Raw genomic sequence first — 7,965 nt, 5'->3', positions numbered from 1 at the left:
CTCGACCTGGGTGTGCAAAATCAGGGGACCAAAACCTCGACCCTCGAATCCTGCTCAGAGTCTTCCCTTATGACTCTGCGGGGCTTCTAGCTCAGTTATGCCTGCGCAGGATGAGAGTTACCACATCTTTTTCAAATCACCTCTCCTCAAGATCTCCACGCTCCCCACACCTAAGGCAGATTTACTTCTTTATTCTTTATCACATGCATACCCTGCGCCTCTTGCTTTCAGGGAGGTGGATCTGAGTTCTGTTCTCGCATCACCTCGCTTGGCTGCCTTAGAGATAAATCTTTTCTCTGCTGCACACCTCAGCGTTTTGGCTTCTTGTTGGTCAGCTGAGATGAACCAGGTTCAGTAGCATCTGGGTGAATGATTTGCAAACATCCTGGGATGCCAATAGTTCCTTGAAATACCCAGGATCTAATCTTATCCTTTTAACCCCCATTGTGAGTAGCACATATCCTGTACTTCTAGTTGTCCTGGTCACACGTAATTGATAAATGAGCAGAAGAACGCCACCACCATTTCTGTTCAGCATTGTGCTGAAATCCCAGCTAACAAAACAAGACAAAGTGTGAAATGAGAAAAGGGAAAGTCAGTGATTATAGACAGATGACAAATACAGAAGACGCAAAGGAATGTAAAGAAGCATTGCATTACTTATCATATCATTTAATAAGTTAACTGAGTTTCATATAATATGAAAAGTCAACTTATTTCCATATACTAGCAACAGTGAAATATATATTTTCAAAAGGAGAGAGCAATTAAGAGTAACATACAGTATAAAATACAGAAACAAATATCATAGGATGAGTTAGACTTTAATTCAGAAAATTATTAAATTTTAGAGAACAGCATTTCAAAAATTTGAATTAAGTGAAGATATATGTCATGTCATGTAGAATTTAAACCAACAGGAAATGTATTCCAATTTCTGAACTATCATCTATGTGTTGAATGCAGCACTAATCAAAATTACAAGAGATATTTTCATGAAATTTGACAAAACCAATCTGATATTTAAATGGAGAAGAGAGAGAAGATTAGGGCAGATAATACTGAATTACAAAGTAAGGTGAATCCCCCTTTGTATCATCAAATTATTTTATAATTAAGGATACTGAAAAAGGCATAAATAAATGGACAAATGGAAAATAATAGATTTAAAATAGCACCAAACATAGAGAGGCACTTAATATATGCGAGAACCATCATGGCATGAATGCAGAGGAATGGCACAATATACAGTAAGATCTTCTGGGATGTGTGGTTATCCACAGAAAGACTAATTTTAAACAATATCTCCCTGTATAAGCAAAAATAAATTCTGAAAGGATTAAATGCTTAAATACAACACTTAAATTGTTCACTATTTGGTAAATCACATGGAAGTACACCTTTATGAAACTGCACTATGGGAGCATTTCTTATGAAGAATTAAAGAATGGATGCCCTCTCAAAAAAGAATGACAGATCTACTAAATTAGGAATGTCACCAAAAAACATAAAGAGTGTAAATTCAAGCCACAAATGGAAATATATTGGCAGCATATACAGCTAACAAAGTTATATATATTATTATATATTTTATATATATAAGTATATATTCTGGATATATAAGGAACTGTCATGAGTAAATAATAGCTAATCAACCAAAAGATACAGAGGCAAAGGACCGTGTACACAAAACACCAGTAGCCTATAAATATAAAAAACACAGTTGGACAACTTTAGCAATCATAAAAATGCAAACTACAACTATAGCGAGGTACTATTTTAAACTAGAAGATGGGCAAATAAAAGAATATTAAGTGTGAATGACTCAGAGGTGGAACACAAGAAAACACGCATGCCCTGTTGATGGAACTATGTATTTGTCTTAATTTAGAAAGCATTTTGTCTAATTATGTAAAGTTGACATGGGGACCCTAAGGCTCAATTTTTATATCTCAGGGATAGATACATATTACACCAGGGTATCTAAAGGAATGTACAAGAAGATTGTCCTGTTTGCAGTAGCCCCAAAATCTAGGGGAAAATCCTCGTGTGCATTCACTGGAGAATGAATAATAAATCTGTCAAAGGAATAGAATGGAAGCCTACATGTTAGTGAAAATGAATTCTCTGAAAGCATATGCCACAACATGAATTAATATCATAGACATAGTGTTGAAAACAAAGAATATGACAGAAAACAGTATGAGCAAAATGAACTCCCTTAGACACATTTCAAAGACAAACAACATTGAATAATAGGTATAAAAAGATTCTTACATAAGTGCAAGAACTGTAAGGAAAAGCAAGGGAATGAAAATATAAACTTCAGGGTCATGCTTACCTGGACGTGGTAGAGAAAGAACAATGAAATCTAGAAAAATAACAGAGTGGATGAAAATTTCTCAGTGATCATCTGATTCCTAAATTGACGGTTTCAAGCAAGAGCATTGATTTTGTTGTTTCCCTAGACGCATTGTATACTCATCGCATATATTGTTTTGTATACTTCAACATGCAGTTTTTAAAATTTAAAGTAGATTCTATCTGAGTTGTAAGTGCAGGAGAAGTTATGATTGACATACACCAAGCTGTATGGTTCATTGCCTGAGAAGCAAGAGTGGAGGCGAGGAGGGAAATTGACAAGTTAAGAGCAAATAAATTAATGATGTAAATGGTTTTATTTATTTATTTTTAATAATGAAAAAGCAGAGTCAGGAAAAAGGCAATAAAAAGCAGTTTGAAAGCCACACTAGTTGCATCACCAGCTTTCCCTGCCCTCCAGCCTATAAAATGGGTAGTTTCCTCTCCACGGGACTGTGATGACATGGGAAGGGACCACGTCACAAGGACGTTGCTGATGGGGGATGAGGAGCCTTAGACAAAAAGCCACCTGCCCTGCTTTTCCCCTGAGCCAACCATGTGCTTCAGTCTCCTCTGCTGTGTGGCCCTTTTGCTCTGGGGAGCAGGTGAGTTCCTGCTGTGAACTTCTCAGATTCCAGATCCAGGACTTTCTCCTGTGGCTGCAGAATCAGGCTCCTCCTGGGCTTTGTCTCCACTTTGTCTCTTTCCCCCGCAGGCTCCGTGGACACGGGGGTCACCCAGAGTCCTGGACATCTGGTCAGAGGAAAGGAACACAGAGCAAAGATGGACTGTGTCCCCATAAAAGGACATACTTTCGTTTACTGGTATCGTAAGAAGCTGGAAGAAGCGTTCGAGTTTTTGGTTTACTTACAGAATGAAGACATTGTGGAAAAGATAGCAGGATTTGAACAGTGATATTCAGCTAAATGTCCCAAAAACTCACCCTGCAGCCTGGAAATCAACTCCACTCAGGCAGGGGACTCAGCGCGGTACTTCTGTGCCAGCAGTGAATCCACAGTGCTGAACGCTGGCTCTTCTTAGCACACAAACTCATCATGTTCCCAGCTCAGGAAATCAGTGGTGTATGAGGTGGAAAAGGAGTAACAGAAACCCAACTTGAAAGATATTAACCAGAAGGAGAAGCTGGTACATGGCAACTGTGGGTGAGCAGAAAGGGATGTTAGAACAGCTGATGGCACAGAAAGCCAGGGAAGGGGGAGGAAGCGGTAAAGGGGCTCAGATGCCCCAGCATGCAGGGCGTCAGGCAGAGGAAAGACACAGGGTATGAGCCTGATGGGTTTCTAACAATCTCTATGAGAAATGTAACTGTGTGGTTTTCCCCTCACAAAGCTGTACCTTCGGGAAGCTCGATGATCGGCAAGTGAACTTTCTTTCCTGGGGACCCTGATCCCCTGGCCCCGCACAATTCATGATCCAGACCCAGACTCTCCTTTGGGTTCATGACTGCTTCTCACAGCTGTCTCTGCCAGAGCAGCTGAGGGCGCTCTGCAACCCCCTCCCTCCCAAACGCTGGGGTTGTCTGAGGTTTCAAGCAACCTTCAAGCATAACATACCCACAATTAAATGCACCATTTTTAAAGTATATATTTCAATACTTTTTGCAGGCTTTTACACTCATGTAACTAGCATGACAATCAAGACCCAGAACATTTCCCTCTCCTCTAATAGTGCCCTCATGCTGCTCTGTCAAGGTCTTTAACATCTCTCAACATTGCTTTGTATTTTTATCATACATGTCTTGCACTTTTTGGATTTTAAGAAATGTATTATGATTTTATTTTAATACTCATAAAGAATGTATTTATTTAAAGTCTTTTCTGCCAAGAATTCACGTTAGTCCACTTCACTTTAGTCTTTGCATTTCTCAGCTGATAGCTGAGCCTCAGTATCTACAGAAAAATACCTTCTCCAGAAAAAGTGTTCACCAGCAACCACACCTGGGTCACACCACCAGCCTCACTACCTGTGTGACCAACTGTTAGTACTGCTCTGTGTTTAAGTAAAATAGACAATTCAAACATGTTGAAAAAGTTATGGAACTTTGGCAGTGTGCACTTAAAAAGTCTCACTGTTTCCTTATGAAAGTAAACCTTTGAGTTAAGAGTACCGAAGGGAGTTATTTGACAGTGAAGCACATGACTTACAGAGATGAATTTCAGCGTCACAGCTCTGCTGGTCAGTCTGCGAGTTCTCTTCTTGTTCCTCTTGTGGGCCATTTCATCAGGTTTCTAGCCCTACAAGACAGTCATCTTTCTCCTTACTCTGCTATCGAATAAATCCGCTGTCCATTAGTTTTCAGTATCCAGATTGAAAATCTCCTCATTTTGACTGGGTCATTTTGAGTGCTTGTATTTAATATGGTTAGCAACATATTTGGATGAAAATGTCATTCTTGCTCTTTGCTCGACTTCTTTCTTCTACCCTGTTTCCTCCTTCCCTTTCTGGGTAATCATTTTTTTTTTTTATTGATTTTTGGTTTATCCTTTCATGGTTATTTCTGAAAATATACAAGCATTCCAGATATGAAATTATTGCATTAGAGGCATGGAAAGGGTGGAGGCTGTGAAATGTTTTGCAATACAGGAAACAGTGCTTAACAACATAACCTTTTTCGTTATTTACTCCTCGAGCTACCTCTGAAACATGACTCTCCTTAACAATGAATGCAATGAAGATCTTGAATCCACTAGAATTGTCTAAAATTCTGTCAACAAGAATAGTGCACATATAACTATTCACTGGGATCTGAAGTGTCTCAGAAATAGCACACATACCATCGTTGTAGGGGATGGTTTTAATGTATAGTCTCTGTCAATATTCTTACTGTTCCATTTGGGGGATGCTGTTTCTGATTACAGGGTTTCTCAGCACAAGCCTCATTCTTTCACGCAAGTGTATCTCTGCCACGTCGTGTCCCTGTCACTTTCTATCCCAGTAGTGCCCCTCGAGAGTCGCACATACATCTTAATAACAAAGATGATATGGACAACAGGGATGGTGAAAGTAACTGACGGTAAAGATGGTGTATAGAAAGATGCATACAGATAGTAAGTCACATTTCCAGGACTAGAATACAATCATAGTAAGTCCTGTTACTGTCATAATTTAGGTCTGTAAATCAGTCTAAAAAGAGTTTTTTTTAAATCAGGGCACCTTTAACAAATCTGAGGCAAAATATTTGAGGATACATCAACTTCCTAATCCTTCTTGTTCATGGATTTCAGTACAAAGAACATTCTGTTCTAAAGCAGAAATGTTTAACTTGGGACCCATGGACTTCCAAGGGGTGCAATAATAGAATTCAGGAATCCATAAATTTGATTGGAAAAAAATGTATCTTTATTTTCATTAATCTCTAACTAAAATACAGCATTTAGTTCATAATAGATGTCGTGAATACACCACAGCAGTGTTAGTAGAACCTGTGACAAAATCAATAATAGAAATCGCAGATATTTGCATAAATACATTTGCATATCAGTCCATTTGGTGCACATTACAGTTGATATTGAAGTCCCAGGTATTTTCATATCACATTACATAGAGTAAATATCATTACTCTCATCACTTGCTGCTTGGAAATCATGGCAGTTTTCAGAATCACCAGGATATATTTTATTAAATGAACTTTAAAAATGTTTATGATTTAATATATTATACATTTTATTTAAAATGTCTTGGTAACTGCACTTCAAAATAATTGGTTTCCTTTGTAATACTACGTGTTCTATTTTGAGTTTAAAAGACTTTTTCTGAGAAGGGGTTTCTAGGATTTACCAAAATGCCAAAGGAGTCCAAGTGTGAGGAATGCGGTCCTCAACTTTGTAGACTGAGAACCTCAAGACTGGGACCACTGGTTGGAAGAGAGCTGCCAGCTGGCATTGTTTCTCAGAGTTCTACCCTGTGGCCACACTCTCTAAAGATTCCCATTCTAAATCATCTATCAGTTCCTTTCCCCTTTTCCTCTCTGGTCTCTGTCTCTGTCTCACACACGCCTTTATTCTAGACGGTGGCAGCAACAGTCAGCCACCGGTTTCCAACCAAGTTTCATCATTAAAGTATCTTTTCTTACAGATGACCCCAGAAATAAAAATAAAGCAAACATTTGTCTACCAAAATAACATTTGATAAGAAATAATTAATCTATGATCACATTTTTGTTTATCTAAGATTCTCAAGAATAAATGATATTCTGCAATGAATGTATACTCACTGTATATACATTTCAGCTCAGCACTGGGAATAGTATTTTTGCTATCTTGCACAATCCTATGTCAATAAATGTCTGAATTTCCTTGACATGGTATTAACTTCCTCAATCCTGTGGATCAGATAACAGCTCCAGAAAATAATCATAGCAAACACAAAGACGGTGCTTATTCTGTGTTAAGAACCCCTCTAAATTCTTTATATGATATTCACAAGTTTCGAAGTAGATGCTCATTCTACCCATTTTACAGATGAGAAAATCAAATCCAAGGGAGGTTAAAGGACTTGCTCAGGGTTACACAGCTGCTAACCGGCAGGGCCAGGACTCAAGCCCAGGTTGCCTCCCAATTCCCCGCTCTAATCCGCCGCCACTGGGGGAGGGTGGGTATAGGGATCTTTGCTATTGACTGCAGTCGTCTCTACTCCATCTCTTCTATGTCAATTATTTATTATAAATGCAGAGGGTGGAGAGCACTGACCCCATCTTACAGCACAACATCTGAATCTCTTCTTGTGTTCGGAGTTTCCCCACTAACAGTATTGGTGGGAACAGCAGTCGGTGAGCAGGCAATAGACTGAAAATTGTAGGTATTTCCTAGTTTTCATCACAGCAAGTACACAGGCACGTGACCCTCTGAGTGTGGCTCTGACCAGGAAGTGGGGGATTCAATCTTCTCACCATGTGGGCACCTGTCCATTTAGAAGGGATATAAAGCGCTCCATAAGGCAGAAGAGACGATACAAATGTATTGATCTCTCTTAGTCTTATTTCTTCATCTGCAAAATCAGCTGTGACAGTCACCTTATAGCAATGACCAATTCTGCGTCTTGAGCCAGGGGGAGCCCGAGATCCCAGCCCCTTCCCTTGGCCTCTCTCAGACTCTGTGTCTGGAGCTTCACAAAGAGCCAGCCCTTGTCATGTGCAGCTGGGCCCTGTGCTACATGGCCCTCTGTCTCCTGGGAGCAGGTGAGCCCAACACGCATTCAGTACAATTCTACCCTGGATGTGCAGACCCTCACTCCGGCACTCTCTTCTCACCACATTGCCGGGCTCCCCTCTGGGCGTTATCCCCAGCCTCTGTATCTTTACCGTACAGGACCCACAGATGCTGAAATCTACCAGAGGAGATTCCTGCTTGCTGGAGCTGGACGGGATGTGACCCTGGAGTGCAAACAGAGTCTGAGATACAATGCCATGTACTGGTACCCGCAGGACCCGGGGCTAGGTCTGAGGCTGATTTATTACTCAACGGTTGAAAAGGATGTTCAGAGAGGAGACATATCTGAAGGCTACAGTGTCTCTCGAGAGGAGAAAGGACTGTTTCCTCTCACTGTGAAGCTGGCCCACATCAACCAAACAGCCTTGTACGTCTG

General features: G+C 40.1%; 1 long non-coding RNA gene across 1 annotated transcript; it reads right to left on the bottom strand.

Annotated features, from left to right (window-relative positions):
• Nucleotides 1-736: 736 nt before the first annotated feature.
• LOC141578119 (uncharacterized) lies at nt 737-7,570 on the bottom strand. The gene is made up of 4 exons (XR_012508044.1): nt 6,596-7,570; nt 4,527-4,616; nt 3,305-3,518; nt 737-3,114 (listed from the first exon to the last, which is right to left on the bottom strand). It is a non-coding gene; the product is annotated as an uncharacterized LOC141578119 (long non-coding RNA).
• Nucleotides 7,571-7,965: the final 395 nt, after the last annotated feature.

Source organism: Camelus bactrianus, chromosome 7 (genome assembly GCF_048773025.1).
Source record: "Camelus bactrianus isolate YW-2024 breed Bactrian camel chromosome 7, ASM4877302v1, whole genome shotgun sequence".
NCBI classification, from domain to species: domain Eukaryota; kingdom Metazoa; phylum Chordata; class Mammalia; order Artiodactyla; family Camelidae; genus Camelus; species Camelus bactrianus.
The sequence above is the reverse complement of the archived record's forward strand: the minus strand, read 5'-3'. Positions and strand labels throughout refer to the sequence as shown.